Genomic DNA, 13,543 nt, shown 5'->3' on the forward strand with positions numbered 1-13,543 from the left:
CATTTTTAGACATGGAATTTCATCCCGAAACTCATCCTAGTGTCCGTTTTTGTATTTGGTTTCAAAAAGAAAAAAATGGCTTCAAAAAACATTTTGGTTGCTGGGCAGCATTTTTCCTGACCGCGGAGTCACGCGTTTTCTTCCGCAGGCATCAAAAAGGCTTGATTTTTAAAAAGTGGAAGCAACACCATTTTTAGACATGGAATTTCATCCCGAAACTCATCCTGGTGTCCGTTTTTGTATTTGGTTTCAAAAAGAAAAAAATGGCTTCCAAAAACATTTTGGTTGCTGGGCAGCATTTTTCCTGACCGCGGAGTCACGCGTTTTCTTCCGCAGTCACCAAAAAGGCTTGATTTTTAAAAAGTGAAAGCAACACCATTTTTAGACATGTAATTTCATCCCGAAACTCATCCTAGTGTCCGTTTTTGCATTTCGTTTCAAAAAGAAAAAAATGGCTTCAAAAAACATTTTGGTTGCTGGGCAGCATTTTTCCTGACCGCGGAGTCACGCGTTTTCTTCCGCAGGCACCAAAAAGGCTTGATTTTTAAAAAGTGGAAGCAACACCATTTTTAGACATGGAATTTCATCCCGAAACTCATCCTAGTGTCCGTTTTTGTATTTGGTTTCAAAAAGAAAAAAATGGCTTCAAAAAACATTTTGGTTGCTGGGCAGCATTTTTCCTGACCGCGGAGTCATGCGTTTTCTTCCGCAGGCACCAAAAAGGCTTGATTTTTAAAAAGTGGAAGCAACACCATTTTTAGACATGGAATTTCATCCCGAAACTCATCCTAGTGTCCGTTTTTGTATTTGGTTTCAAAAAGAAAAAAATGGCTTCAAAAAACATTTTGGTTGCTGGGCAGCATTTTTCCTGACCGCCGAGTCACGCGTTTTCTTCCGCAAGCACCAAAAAGGCTTGATTTTTAAAAAGTGAAAGCAACACCATTTTTAGACATGGAATTTCATCCCGAAACTCATCCTGGTGTCCGTTTTTGCATTTCGTTTCAAAAAGAAAAAAATGGCTTCAAAAAACATTTTGGTTGCTGGGCAGCATTTTTCCTGACCGCGGAGTCACGCGTTTTCTTCCGCAGGCACCAAAAAGGCTTGATTTTTAAAAAGTGGAAGCAACACCATTTTTAGACATGGAATTTCATCCCGAAACTCATCCTAGTGTCCGTTTTTGTATTTGGTTTCAAAAAGAAAAAAATGGCTTCAAAAAACATTTTGGTTGCTGGGCAGCATTTTTCCTGACCGCGGAGTCATGCGTTTTCTACCGCAGGCATCAAAAAGGCTTGATTTTTAAAAAGTGGAAGCAACACCAGTTTTAGACATGGAATTTCATCCCGAAACTCATCCTGGTGTCCGTTTTTGCATTTCGTTTCAAAAAGAAAAAAATGGCTTCAAAAAACATTTTGGTTGCTGGGCAGCATTTTTCCTGACCGCCGAGTCACGCGTTTTCTTCCGCAAGCACCAAAAAGGCTTGATTTTTAAAAAGTGAAAGCAACACCATTTTTAGACATGGAATTTCATCCCGAAACTCATCCTGGTGTCCGTTTTTGCATTTCGTTTCAAAAAGAAAAAAATGGCTTCAAAAAACATTTTGGTTGCTGGGCAGCATTTTTCCTGACCGCGGAGTCACGCGTTTTCTTCCGCAGGCACCAAAAAGGCTTGATTTTTAAAAAGTGGAAGCAACACCATTTTTAGACATGGAATTTCATCCCGAAACTCATCCTAGTGTCCGTTTTTGTATTTGGTTTCAAAAAGAAAAAAATGGCTTCAAAAAACATTTTGGTTGCTGGGCAGCATTTTTCCTGACCGCGGAGTCATGCGTTTTCTACCGCAGGCACCAAAAAGGCTTGATTTTTAAAAAGTGGAAGCAACACCAGTTTTAGACATGGAATTTCATCCCGAAACTCATCCTGGTGTCCGTTTTTGTATTTGGTTTCAAAAAGAAAAAAATGGCTTCCAAAAACATTTTGGTTTCTGGGCAGCATTTTTCCTGACCGCGGAGTCACGCGTTTTCTTCCGCAGGCACCAAAAAGGCTTGATTATTAAAAAGTGGAAGCAACACCATTTTTAGACATGGAATTTCATCCCGAAACTCATCCTAGTGTCCGTTTTTGTATTTGGTTTCAAAAAGAAAAAAATGGCTTCAAAAAACATTTTGGTTGCTGGGCAGCATTTTTCCTGACCGCGGAGTCACGCGTTTTCTTCCGCAAGCACCAAAAAGGCTTGATTTTTAAAAAGTGAAAGCAACACCATTTTTAGACATGGAATTTCATCCCGAAACTCATCCTGGTGTCCGTTTTTGCATTTGGTTTCAAAAAGAAAAAAGGGGCTTCAAAAAACATTTTGGTTGCTGGGCAGCATTTTTCCTGACCGCGGAGTCACGCGTTTTCTTCCGCAGGCACCAAAAAGGCTTGATTTTTAAAAAGTGGAAGCAACACCATTTTTAGACATGGAATTTTATCCCGAAACTCATCCTGGTGTCCGTTTTTGCATTTGGTTTAAAAAAAATATTTGCCTTCAAAAAACATTTTGGTTGCTGGGCAGCATTTTTCCTGACCGCGGAGTCACGCGTTTTCTTCCGCAGGCACCAAAAAGGCTTGATTTTTAAAAAGTGAAAGCAACACCATTTTTAGACATGGAATTTCATCCGAAACTCATCCTAGTGTCCGTTTTTGTATTTGGTTTCAAAAAGAAAAAAATGGCTTCAAAAAACATTTTGGTTGCTGGGCAGTATTTTTCCTGACCGCGGAGTCACGCGTTTTCTTCCGCAGGCACCAAAAAGGCTTGATTTTTAAAAAGTAGAAGCAACACCATTTTTAGACATGGAATTTCATCCCGAAACTCATCGTGGTGTCCGTTTTTGCATTTGGTTCCAAAAAAAAATTTGGCTTCAAGAAACGTTTTGGTTCCTGGGCAGCATTTTTCCTGACCGCGGACTCACGCGTTTTCTTCCGCAGGCACCAAAAAGGCTTGATTTTTAAAAAGTGGAAGCAACACCATTTTTAGACATGGAATTTCATCCCGAAACTCATCCTGGTGTCCGTTTTTGTATTTGGGTTCAAAAAGAAAAAAATGGCTTCAAAAAACATTTTGGTTGCTGGGCAGCATTTTTCCTGACCGCGGAGTCACGCGTTTTCTTCCCCAGGCACCAAAAGGTCTTGATTTTTAAAAAGTGGAAGCAACACCATTTTTAGACATGAAATTTCATCCCGAAACTCATCCTGGTGTCTGTTTTTGCATTTGGTTTCAAAAAAATATTTGGCTTCCAAAAACATTTTGGTTGCTGGGCAGCATTTTTCCTGACCGCGGAGTCACGCGTTTTCTTCCGCAGGCACCAAAAAGGCTTGATTTTTAAAAAGTGGAAGCAACACCATTTTTAGACATGGAATTTCATCCCGAAACTCATCCTGGTGTCCGTTTTTGTATTTGGTTTCAAAAAGAAAAAAATGGCTTCAAAAAACATTTTGGTTGCTGGGCAGCATTTTTCCTGACCGCGGAGTCACGCGTTTTCTTCCGCAGGCACCAAAAAGGCTTGATTTTTAAAAAGTGAAAGCAACACCATTTTTAGACATGGAATTTCATCCGAAACTCATCCTAGTGTCCGTTTTTGTATTTGGTTTCAAAAAGAAAAAAATGGCTTCAAAAAACATTTTGGTTGCTGGGCAGCATTTTTCCTGACCGCGGAGTCACGCGTTTTCTTCCGCAGGCACCAAAAAGGCTTGATTTTTAAAAAGTGAAAGCAACACCATTTTTAGACATTTAATTTCATCCCGAAACTCATCCTAGTGTCCGTTTTTGCATTTGGTTTCAAAAAGAAAAAAATGGCTTCAAAAAACATTTTGGTTGCTGGGCAGCATTTTTCCTGACCGCGGAGTCACGCGTTTTCTTCCGCAGGCACCAAAAAGGCTTGATTTTTAAAAAGTGGAAGCAACACCATTTTTAGACATGGAATTTCATCCCGAAACTCATCCTGGTGTCCGTTTTTGTATTTGGTTTCAAAAAGAAAAAAATGGCTTCAAAAAACATTTTGGTTGCTGGGCAGCATTTTTCCTGACCGCGGAGTCACGCGTTTTCTTCCGCAGGCACCAAAAAGGCTTGATTTTTAAAAAGTGAAAGCAACACCATTTTTAGACATGGAATTTCATCCGAAACTCATCCTAGTGTCCGTTTTTGTATTTGGTTTCAAAAAGAAAAAAATGGCTTCAAAAAACATTTTGGTTGCTGGGCAGCATTTTTCCTGACCGCGGAGTCACGCGTTTTCTTCCGCAGGCACCAAAAAGGCTTGATTTTTAAAAAGTGAAAGCAACACCATTTTTAGACATTTAATTTCATCCCGAAACTCATCCTAGTGTCCGTTTTTGCATTTGGTTTCAAAAAGAAAAAAATGGCTTCAAAAAACATTTTGGTTGCTGGGCAGCATTTTTCCTGACCGCGGAGTCACGCGTTTTCTTCCCCAGGCACCAAAAAGGCTTGATTATTAAAAAGTGGAAGCAACACCATTTTTAGACATGGAATTTCATCCAAAACTCATCCTAGTGTCCGTTTTTGCATTTGGTTTCAAAAAGAAAAAAATGGCTTCAAAGAACATTTTGGTTGCTGGGCAGCATTTTTCCTGACCGCGGAGTCACGCGTTTTCTTCCCCAGGCACCAAAAAGGCTTGATTTTTAAAAAGTGAAAGCAACACCATTTTTAGACATGGAATTTCATCCGAAACTCATCCTAGTGTCCGTTTTTGCATTTGTTTCAAAAAAATATTTGGCTTCCAAAAACATTTTGGTTGCTGGGCAACATTTTTCCTGACCGCGGAGTCACGCGTTTTCTTCCGCAGGCACCAAAAAGGCTTGATTTTTAAAAAGTAGAAGCAACACCATTTTTAGACATGGAATTTTGTCCCGAAACTCATCCTAGTGTCCGGTTTTGTATTTGGTTTCAAAAAGAAAAAAAGGGCTTCAAAAAACATTTTGGTTGCTGGGCAGCATTTTTCCTGACCGCGGAGTCACGCGTTTTCTTCCCCAGGCACCAAAAAGGCTTGATTTTTAAAAAGTAGAAGCAACACCATTTTTAGACATGGAATTTCATCCCGAAACTCATCCTGGTGTCCGTTTTTGCATTTGGTTCCAAAAAAAAAAATTTGGCTTCAAGAAACGTTTTGGTTCCTGGGCAGCATTTTTCCTGACCGCGGAGTCACGCGTTTTCTTCCGCAGGCACCAAAAAGGCTTGATTTTTAAAAAGTGGAAGCAACACCATTTTTAGACATGGAATTTCATCCCGAAACTCATCCTGGTGTCCGTTTTTGTATTTGGTTTCAAAAAGAAAAAAATGGCTTCAAAAAACATTTTGGTTGCTGGGCAGCATTTTTCCTGACCGCGGAGTCACGCGTTTTCTTCCACAGGCACCAAAAAGGCTTGATTTTTAAAAAGTGAAAGCAACACCATTTTTAGACATGAAATTTCATCCGAAACTCATCCTAGTGTCCGTTTTTGTATTTGGTTTCAAAAAGAACAAAATGGCTTCAAAAAACATTTTGGTTGCTGGGCAGTATTTTTCCTGACCGCGGAGTCACGCGTTTTCTTCCGCAGGCACCAAAAAGGCTTGATTTTTAAAAAGTAGAAGCAACACCATTTTTAGACATGGAATTTCATCCCGAAACTCATCATGGTGTCCGTTTTTGCATTTGGTTCCAAAAAAAAAATTTGGCTTCAAGAAACGTTTTGGTTCCTGGGCAGCATTTTTCCTGACCGCGGAGTCACGCGTTTTCTTCCGCAGGCACCAAAAAGGCTTGATTTTTAAAAAGTGGAAGCAACACCATTTTTAGACATGGAATTTCATCCCGAAACTCATCCTGGTGTCCGTTTTTGTATTTGGGTTCAAAAAGAAAAAAATGGCTTCAAAAAACATTTTGGTTGCTGGGCAGCATTTTTCCTGACCGCGGAGTCACGCGTTTTCTTCCGCAGGCACCAAAAAGGCTTGATTTTTAAAAAGTGAAAGCAACACCATTTTTAGACATGGAATTTCATCCCGAAACTCATTCTAGTGTCCGTTTTTGCATTTGGTTTCAAAAAGAAAAAAATGGCTTCAAAAAACCTTTTGGTTGCTGGGCAGCATTTTTCCTGACCGCGGAGTCACGCATTTTCTTCCCCAGGCACCAAAAAGGCTTGATTATTAAAAAGTGGAAGCAACACCATTTTAAGACATGGAATTTCATCCAAAACTCATCCTAGTGTCCGTTTTTGCATTTGGTTTCAAAAAGAAAAAAATGGCTTCAAAAAACATTTTGGTTGCTGGGCAGCATTTTTCCTGACCGCGGAGTCACGCGTTTTCTTCCGCAGGTACCAAAAAGGCTTGATTTTTAAAAAGTGAAAGCAACACCATTTTTAGACATGGAATTTCATCCCGAAACTCATCCTGGTGTCCGTTTTTTCATTTGGTTTCAAAAAGAAAAAATTTGGCTTCAAAAAACATTTTGGTTGCTGGGCAGCATTTTTCCTGACCGCGGAGTCACGCGTTTTCTTCCCCAGGCACCAAAAAGGCTTGATTATTAAAAAGTGGAAGCAACACCATTTTTAGACATGGAATTTCATCCAAAACTCATCCTAGTGTCCGTTTTTGCATTTGGTTTCAAAAAGAAAAAAATGGCTTCAAAGAACATTTTGGTTGCTGGGCAGAATTTTTCCTGACCGCGGAGTCACGCATTTTCTTCCCCAGGCACCAAAAAGGCTTGATTTTTAAAAACTGAAAGCAACACCATTTTTAGACATGGAATTTCATCCGAAACTCATCCTAGTGTCCGTTTTTGCATTTGTTTCAAAAAAATATTTGGCTTCCAAAAACATTTTGGTTGCTGGGCAACATTTTTCCTGACCGCGGAGTCACGCGTTTAATTCCGCAGGCACCAAAAAGGCTTGATTTTTAAAAAGTGGAAGCAACATCATTTTTAGACATGAAATTTCATCCCGAAACTCATCCTGGTGTCTGTTTTTGCATTTGGTTTCAAAAAAATATTTGGCTTCCAAAAACATTTTGGTTGCTGGGCAGCATTTTTCCTGACCGCGGAGTCACGCGTTTTCTTCCGCAGGCACCAAAAAGGCTTGATTTTTAAAAAGTGGAAGCAACACCATTTTTAGACATGGAATTTCATCCCGAAACTCATCCTGGTGTCCGTTTTTGCATTTGGTTCCAAAAAAAAAAAAATTTGGCTTCAAGAAACGTTTTGGTTCCTGGGCAGCATTTTTCCTGACCGCGGAGTCACGCGTTTTCTTCCGCAGGAACCAAAAAGGCTTGATTTTTAAAAAGTGGAAGCAACACCATTTTTAGACATGGAATTTCATCCCGAAACTCATCCTGGTGTCCGTTTTTGTATTTGGTTTCAAAAAGAAAAAAATGGCTTCAAAAAACATTTTGGTTGCTGGGCAGCATTTTTCCTGACCGCGGAGTCACGCGTTTTCTTCCGCAGGCACCAAAAAGGCTTGATTTTTAAAAAGTGAAAGCAACACCATTTTTAGACATGGAATTTCATCCGAAACTCATCCTAGTGTCCGTTTTTGTATTTGGTTTCAAAAAGAAAAAAATGGCTTCAAAAAACATTTTGGTTGCTGGGCAGCATTTTTCCTGACCGCGGAGTCACACGTTTTCTTCCGCAGGCACCAAAAAGGCTTGATTTTTTAAAAGTGAAAGCAACACCATTTTTAGACATGGAATTTCATCCCGAAACTCATCCTAGTGTCCGTTTTTGCATTAGGTTTCAAAAAGAAAAAAAAGGCTTCAAAAAACATTTTGGTTGCTGGGCAGCATTTTTCCTGACCGCGGAGTCACGCGTTTTCTTCCCCAGGCACCAAAAAGGCTTGATTATTAAAAAGTGGAAGCAACACCATTTTTAGACATGGAATTTCATCCAAAACTCATCCTAGTGTCCGTTGTTGCATTTGGTTTCAAAAAGAAAAAAATGGCTTCAAAGAACATTTTGGTTGCTGGGCAGCATTTTTCCTGACCGCGGAGTCACGCGTCTTCTTCCCCAGGCACCAAAAAGGCTTGATTTTTAAAAAGTGAAAGCAACACCATTTTTAGACATGGAATTTCATCCGAAACTCATCCTAGTGTCCGTTTTTGCATTTGTTTCAAAAAAATATTTGGCTTCCAAAAACATTTTGGTTGCTGGGCAACATTTTTCCTGACCGCGGAGTCACTCGTTTTCTTCCGCAGGCACCAAAAAGGCTTGATTTTTAAAAAGTAGAAGCAACACCATTTTTAGACATGGAATTTCATCCCGAAACTCATCATGGTGTCCGTTTTTGCATTTGGTTCCAAAAAAAAAATTTGGCTTCAAGAAACGTTTTGGTTGCTGGGCAGCATTTTTCCTGACCGCGGAGTCACGCGTTTTCTTCCACAGGCACCAAAAAGGCTTGATTTTTAAAAAGTGAAAGCAACACCATTTTTAGACATGAAATTTCATCCGAAACTCATCCTAGTGTCCGTTTTTGTATTTGGTTTCAAAAAGAACAAAATGGCTTCAAAAAACATTTTGGTTGCTGGGCAGTATTTTTCCTGACCGCGGAGTCACGCGTTTTCTTCCGCAGGCACCAAAAAGGCTTGATTTTTAAAAAGTAGAAGCAACACCATTTTTAGACATGGAATTTCATCCCGAAACTCATCATGGTGTCCGTTTTTGCATTTGGTTCCAAAAAAAAAATTTGGCTTCAAGAAACGTTTTGGTTCCTGGGCAGCATTTTTCCTGACCGCGGAGTCACGCGTTTTCTTCCGCAGGCACCAAAAAGGCTTGATTTTTAAAAAGTGGAAGCAACACCATTTTTAGACATGGAATTTCATCCCGAAACTCATCCTGGTGTCCGTTTTTGTATTTGGGTTCAAAAAGAAAAAAATGGCTTCAAAAAACATTTTGGTTGCTGGGCAGCATTTTTCCTGACCGCGGAGTCACGCGTTTTCTTCCGCAGGCACCAAAAAGGCTTGATTTTTAAAAAGTGAAAGCAACACCATTTTTAGACATGGAATTTCATCCCGAAACTCATCCTAGTGTCCGTTTTTGCATTTGGTTTCAAAAAGAAAAAAATGGCTTCAAAAAACCTTTTGGTTGCTGGGCAGCATTTTTCCTGACCGCGGAGTCACGCATTTTCTTCCCCAGGCACCAAAAAGGCTTGATTATTAAAAAGTGGAAGCAACACCATTTTAAGACATGGAATTTCATCCAAAACTCATCCTAGTGTCCGTTTTTGCATTTGGTTTCAAAAAGAAAAAAATGGCTTCAAAAAACATTTTGGTTGCTGGGCAGCATTTTTCCTGACCGCGGAGTCACGCGTTTTCTTCCGCAGGTACCAAAAAGGCTTGATTTTTAAAAAGTGAAAGCAACACCATTTTTAGACATGGAATTTCATCCCGAAACTCATCCTGGTGTCCGTTTTTTCATTTGGTTTCAAAAAGAAAAAATTTGGCTTCAAAAAACATTTTGGTTGCTGGGCAGCATTTTTCCTGACCGCGGAGTCACGCGTTTTCTTCCCCAGGCACCAAAAAGGCTTGATTATTAAAAAGTGGAAGCAACACCATTTTTAGACATGGAATTTCATCCAAAACTCATCCTAGTGTCCGTTTTTGCATTTGGTTTCAAAAAGAAAAAAATGGCTTCAAAGAACATTTTGGTTGCTGGGCAGAATTTTTCCTGACCGCGGAGTCACGCATTTTCTTCCCCAGGCACCAAAAAGGCTTGATTTTTAAAAAGTGAAAGCAACACCATTTTTAGACATGGAATTTCATCCGAAACTCATCCTAGTGTCCGTTTTTGCATTTGTTTCAAAAAAATATTTGGCTTCCAAAAACATTTTGGTTGCTGGGCAACATTTTTCCTGACCGCGGAGTCACGCGTTTAATTCCGCAGGCACCAAAAAGGCTTGATTTTTAAAAAGTGGAAGCAACACCATTTTTAGACATGAAATTTCATCCCGAAACTCATCCTGGTGTCTGTTTTTGCATTTGGTTTCAAAAAAATATTTGGCTTCCAAAAACATTTTGGTTGCTGGGCAGCATTTTTCCTGACCGCGGAGTCACGCGTTTTCTTCCGCAGGCACCAAAAAGGCTTGATTTTTAAAAAGTGGAAGCAACACCATTTTTAGACATGGAATTTCATCCCGAAACTCATCCTGGTGTCCGTTTTTGCATTTGGTTCCAAAAAAAAAAAAATTTGGCTTCAAGAAACGTTTTGGTTCCTGGGCAGCATTTTTCCTGACCGCGGAGTCACGCGTTTTCTTCCGCAGGAACCAAAAAGGCTTGATTTTTAAAAAGTGGAAGCAACACCATTTTTAGACATGGAATTTCATCCCGAAACTCATCCTGGTGTCCGTTTTTGTATTTGGTTTCAAAAAGAAAAAAATGGCTTCAAAAAACATTTTGGTTGCTGGGCAGCATTTTTCCTGACCGCGGAGTCACGCGTTTTCTTCCGCAGGAACCAAAAAGGCTTGATTTTTAAAAAGTGAAAGCAACACCATTTTTAGACATGGAATTTCATCCGAAACTCATCCTAGTGTCCGTTTTTGTATTTGGTTTCAAAAAGAAAAAAATGGCTTCAAAAAACATTTTGGTTGCTGGGCAGCATTTTTCCTGACCGCGGAGTCACACGTTTTCTTCCGCAGGCACCAAAAAGGCTTGATTTTTTAAAAGTGAAAGCAACACCATTTTTAGACATGGAATTTCATCCCGAAACTCATCCTAGTGTCCGTTTTTGCATTTGGTTTCAAAAAGAAAAAAATGGCTTCAAAAAACATTTTGGTTGCTGGGCAGCATTTTTCCTGACCGCGGAGTCACGCATTTTCTTCCCCAGGCACCAAAAAGGCTTGATTATTAAAAAGTGGAAGCAACACCATTTTTAGACATGGAATTTCATCCAAAACTCATCCTAGTGTCCGTTGTTGCATTTGGTTTCAAAAAGAAAAAAACGGCTTCAAAGAACATTTTGGTTGCTGGGCAGCATTTTTCCTGACCGCGGAGTCACGCGTCTTCTTCCCCAGGCACCAAAAAGGCTTGATTTTTAAAAAGTGAAAGCAACACCATTTTTAGACATGGAATTTCATCCGAAACTCATCCTAGTGTCCGTTTTTGCATTTGTTTCAAAAAAATATTTGGCTTCCAAAAACATTTTGGTTGCTGGGCAACATTTTTCCTGACCGCGGAGTCACTCGTTTTCTTCCTCAGGCACCAAAAAGGCTTGATTTTTAAAAAGTGGAAGCAACACCATTTTTAGACATGGAATTTCATCCCGAAACTAATCCTAGTGTCCGTTTTTGTATTTGGTTTCAAAAACAAAAAAAATAGCTTCAAAAAACATTTTGGTTGCTGGGCAGCATTTTTCCTGACCGCGGAGTCACTCGTTTTCTTCCTCAGGCACCAAAAAGGCTTGATTTTTAAAAAGTTAAAGCAACACCATTTTTAGACATGGAATTTCATCCGAAACTCATCCTAGTGTCCGTTTTTGTATTTGGTTTCAAAAAGAAAAAAATGGCTTCAAAAAACATTTTGGTTGCTGGGCAGCATTTTTCCTGACCGCGGAGTCACGCGTTTTCTTCCCCAGGCACCAAAAGGTCTTGATTTTTAAAAAGTGGAAGCAACACCATTTTTAGACATGAAATTTCATCCCGAAACTCATCCTGGTGTCTGTTTTTGCATTTGGTTTCAAAAAAATATTTGGCTTCCAAAAACATTTTGGTTGCTGGGCAGCATTTTTCCTGACCGCGGAGTCACGCGTTTTCTTCCGCAGGCACCAAAAAGGCTTGATTTTTAAAAAGTGGAAGCAACACCATTTTTAGACATGGAATTTCATCCCGAAACTCATCCTGGTGTCCGTTTTTGCATTTGGTTCCAAAAAAAAAAATTTGGCTTCAAGAAACGTTTTGGTTCCTGGGCAGCATTTTTCCGGACCGCGGAGTCATGCGTTTTCTTCCGCAGGCACCAAAAAGGCTTGATTTTTAAAAAGTGGAAGCAACACCATTTTTAGACATGGAATTTCATCCGAAACTCATCCTAGTGTCCGTTTTTGTATTTGGTTTCAAAAAGAAAAAAATGGCTTCAAAAAACATTTTGGTTGCTGGGCAGCATTTTTCCTGACCGCGGAGTCACGCGTTTTCTTCCGCAGGCACCAAAAAGGCTTGATTTTTAAAAAGTGAAAGCAACACCATTTTTAGACATGGAATTTCATCCCGAAACTTATCCTAGTGTCCTTTTTTGCATTTGGTTTCAAAAAGAAAAAAATGGCTTCAAAAAACATTTTGGTTGCTATGCAGCATTTTTCCTGACCGCGGAGTCACGCGTTTTCTTCCCCAGGCACCAAAAAGGCTTGATTATTAAAAAGTGGAAGCAACACCATTTTTAGACATGGAATTTCATCCAAAACTCATCCTAGTGTCCGTTGTTGCATTTGGTTTCAAAAAGAAAAAAATGGCTTCAAAGAACATTTTGGTTGCTGGGCAGCATTTTTCCTGACCGCGGAGTCACGCGTCTTCTTCCCCAGGCACCAAAAAGGCTTGATTTTTAAAAAGTGAAAGCAACACCATTTTTAGACATGGAATTTCATCCGAAACTCATCCTAGTGTCCGTTTTTGCATTTGTTTCAAAAAAATATTTGGCTTCCAAAAACATTTTGGTTGCTGGGCAACATTTTTCCTGACCGCGGAGTCACACGTTTTCTTCCGCAGGCACCAAAAAGGCTTGATTTTTTAAAAGTGAAAGCAACACCATTTTTAGACATGGAATTTCATCCCGAAACTCATCCTAGTGTCCGTTTTTGCATTTGGTTTCAAAAAGAAAAAAATGGCTTCAAAAAACATTTTGGTTGCTGGGCAGCATTTTTCCTGACCGCGGAGTCACGCATTTTCTTCCCCAGGCACCAAAAAGGCTTGATTATTAAAAAGTGGAAGCAACACCATTTTTAGACATGGAATTTCATCCAAAACTCATCCTAGTGTCCGTTGTTGCATTTGGTTTCAAAAAGAAAAAAACGGCTTCAAAGAACATTTTGGTTGCTGGGCAGCATTTTTCCTGACCGCGGAGTCACGCGTCTTCTTCCCCAGGCACCAAAAAGGCTTGATTTTTAAAAAGTGAAAGCAACACCATTTTTAGACATGGAATTTCATCCGAAACTCATCCTAGTGTCCGTTTTTGCATTTGTTTCAAAAAAATATTTGGCTTCCAAAAACATTTTGGTTGCTGGGCAACATTTTTCCTGACCGCGGAGTCACTCGTTTTCTTCCTCAGGCACCAAAAAGGCTTGATTTTTAAAAAGTGGAAGCAACACCATTTTTAGACATGGAATTTCATCCCGAAACTAATCCTAGTGTCCGTTTTTGTATTTGGTTTCAAAAACAAAAAAAATAGCTTCAAAAAACATTTTGGTTGCTGGGCAGCATTTTTCCTGACCGCGGAGTCACTCGTTTTCTTCCTCAGGCACCAAAAAGGCTTGATTTTTAAAAAGTTAAAGCAACACCATTTTTAGACATGGAATTTCATCCGAAACTCATCCTAGTGTCCGTTTTTGTATTTGGTT

This window comes from Pantherophis guttatus, chromosome 6, assembly GCF_059756535.1.
Source record: "Pantherophis guttatus breed Tessera chromosome 6, ASM5975653v1, whole genome shotgun sequence".
NCBI classification, from domain to species: Eukaryota; Metazoa; Chordata; class Lepidosauria; order Squamata; family Colubridae; genus Pantherophis; species Pantherophis guttatus.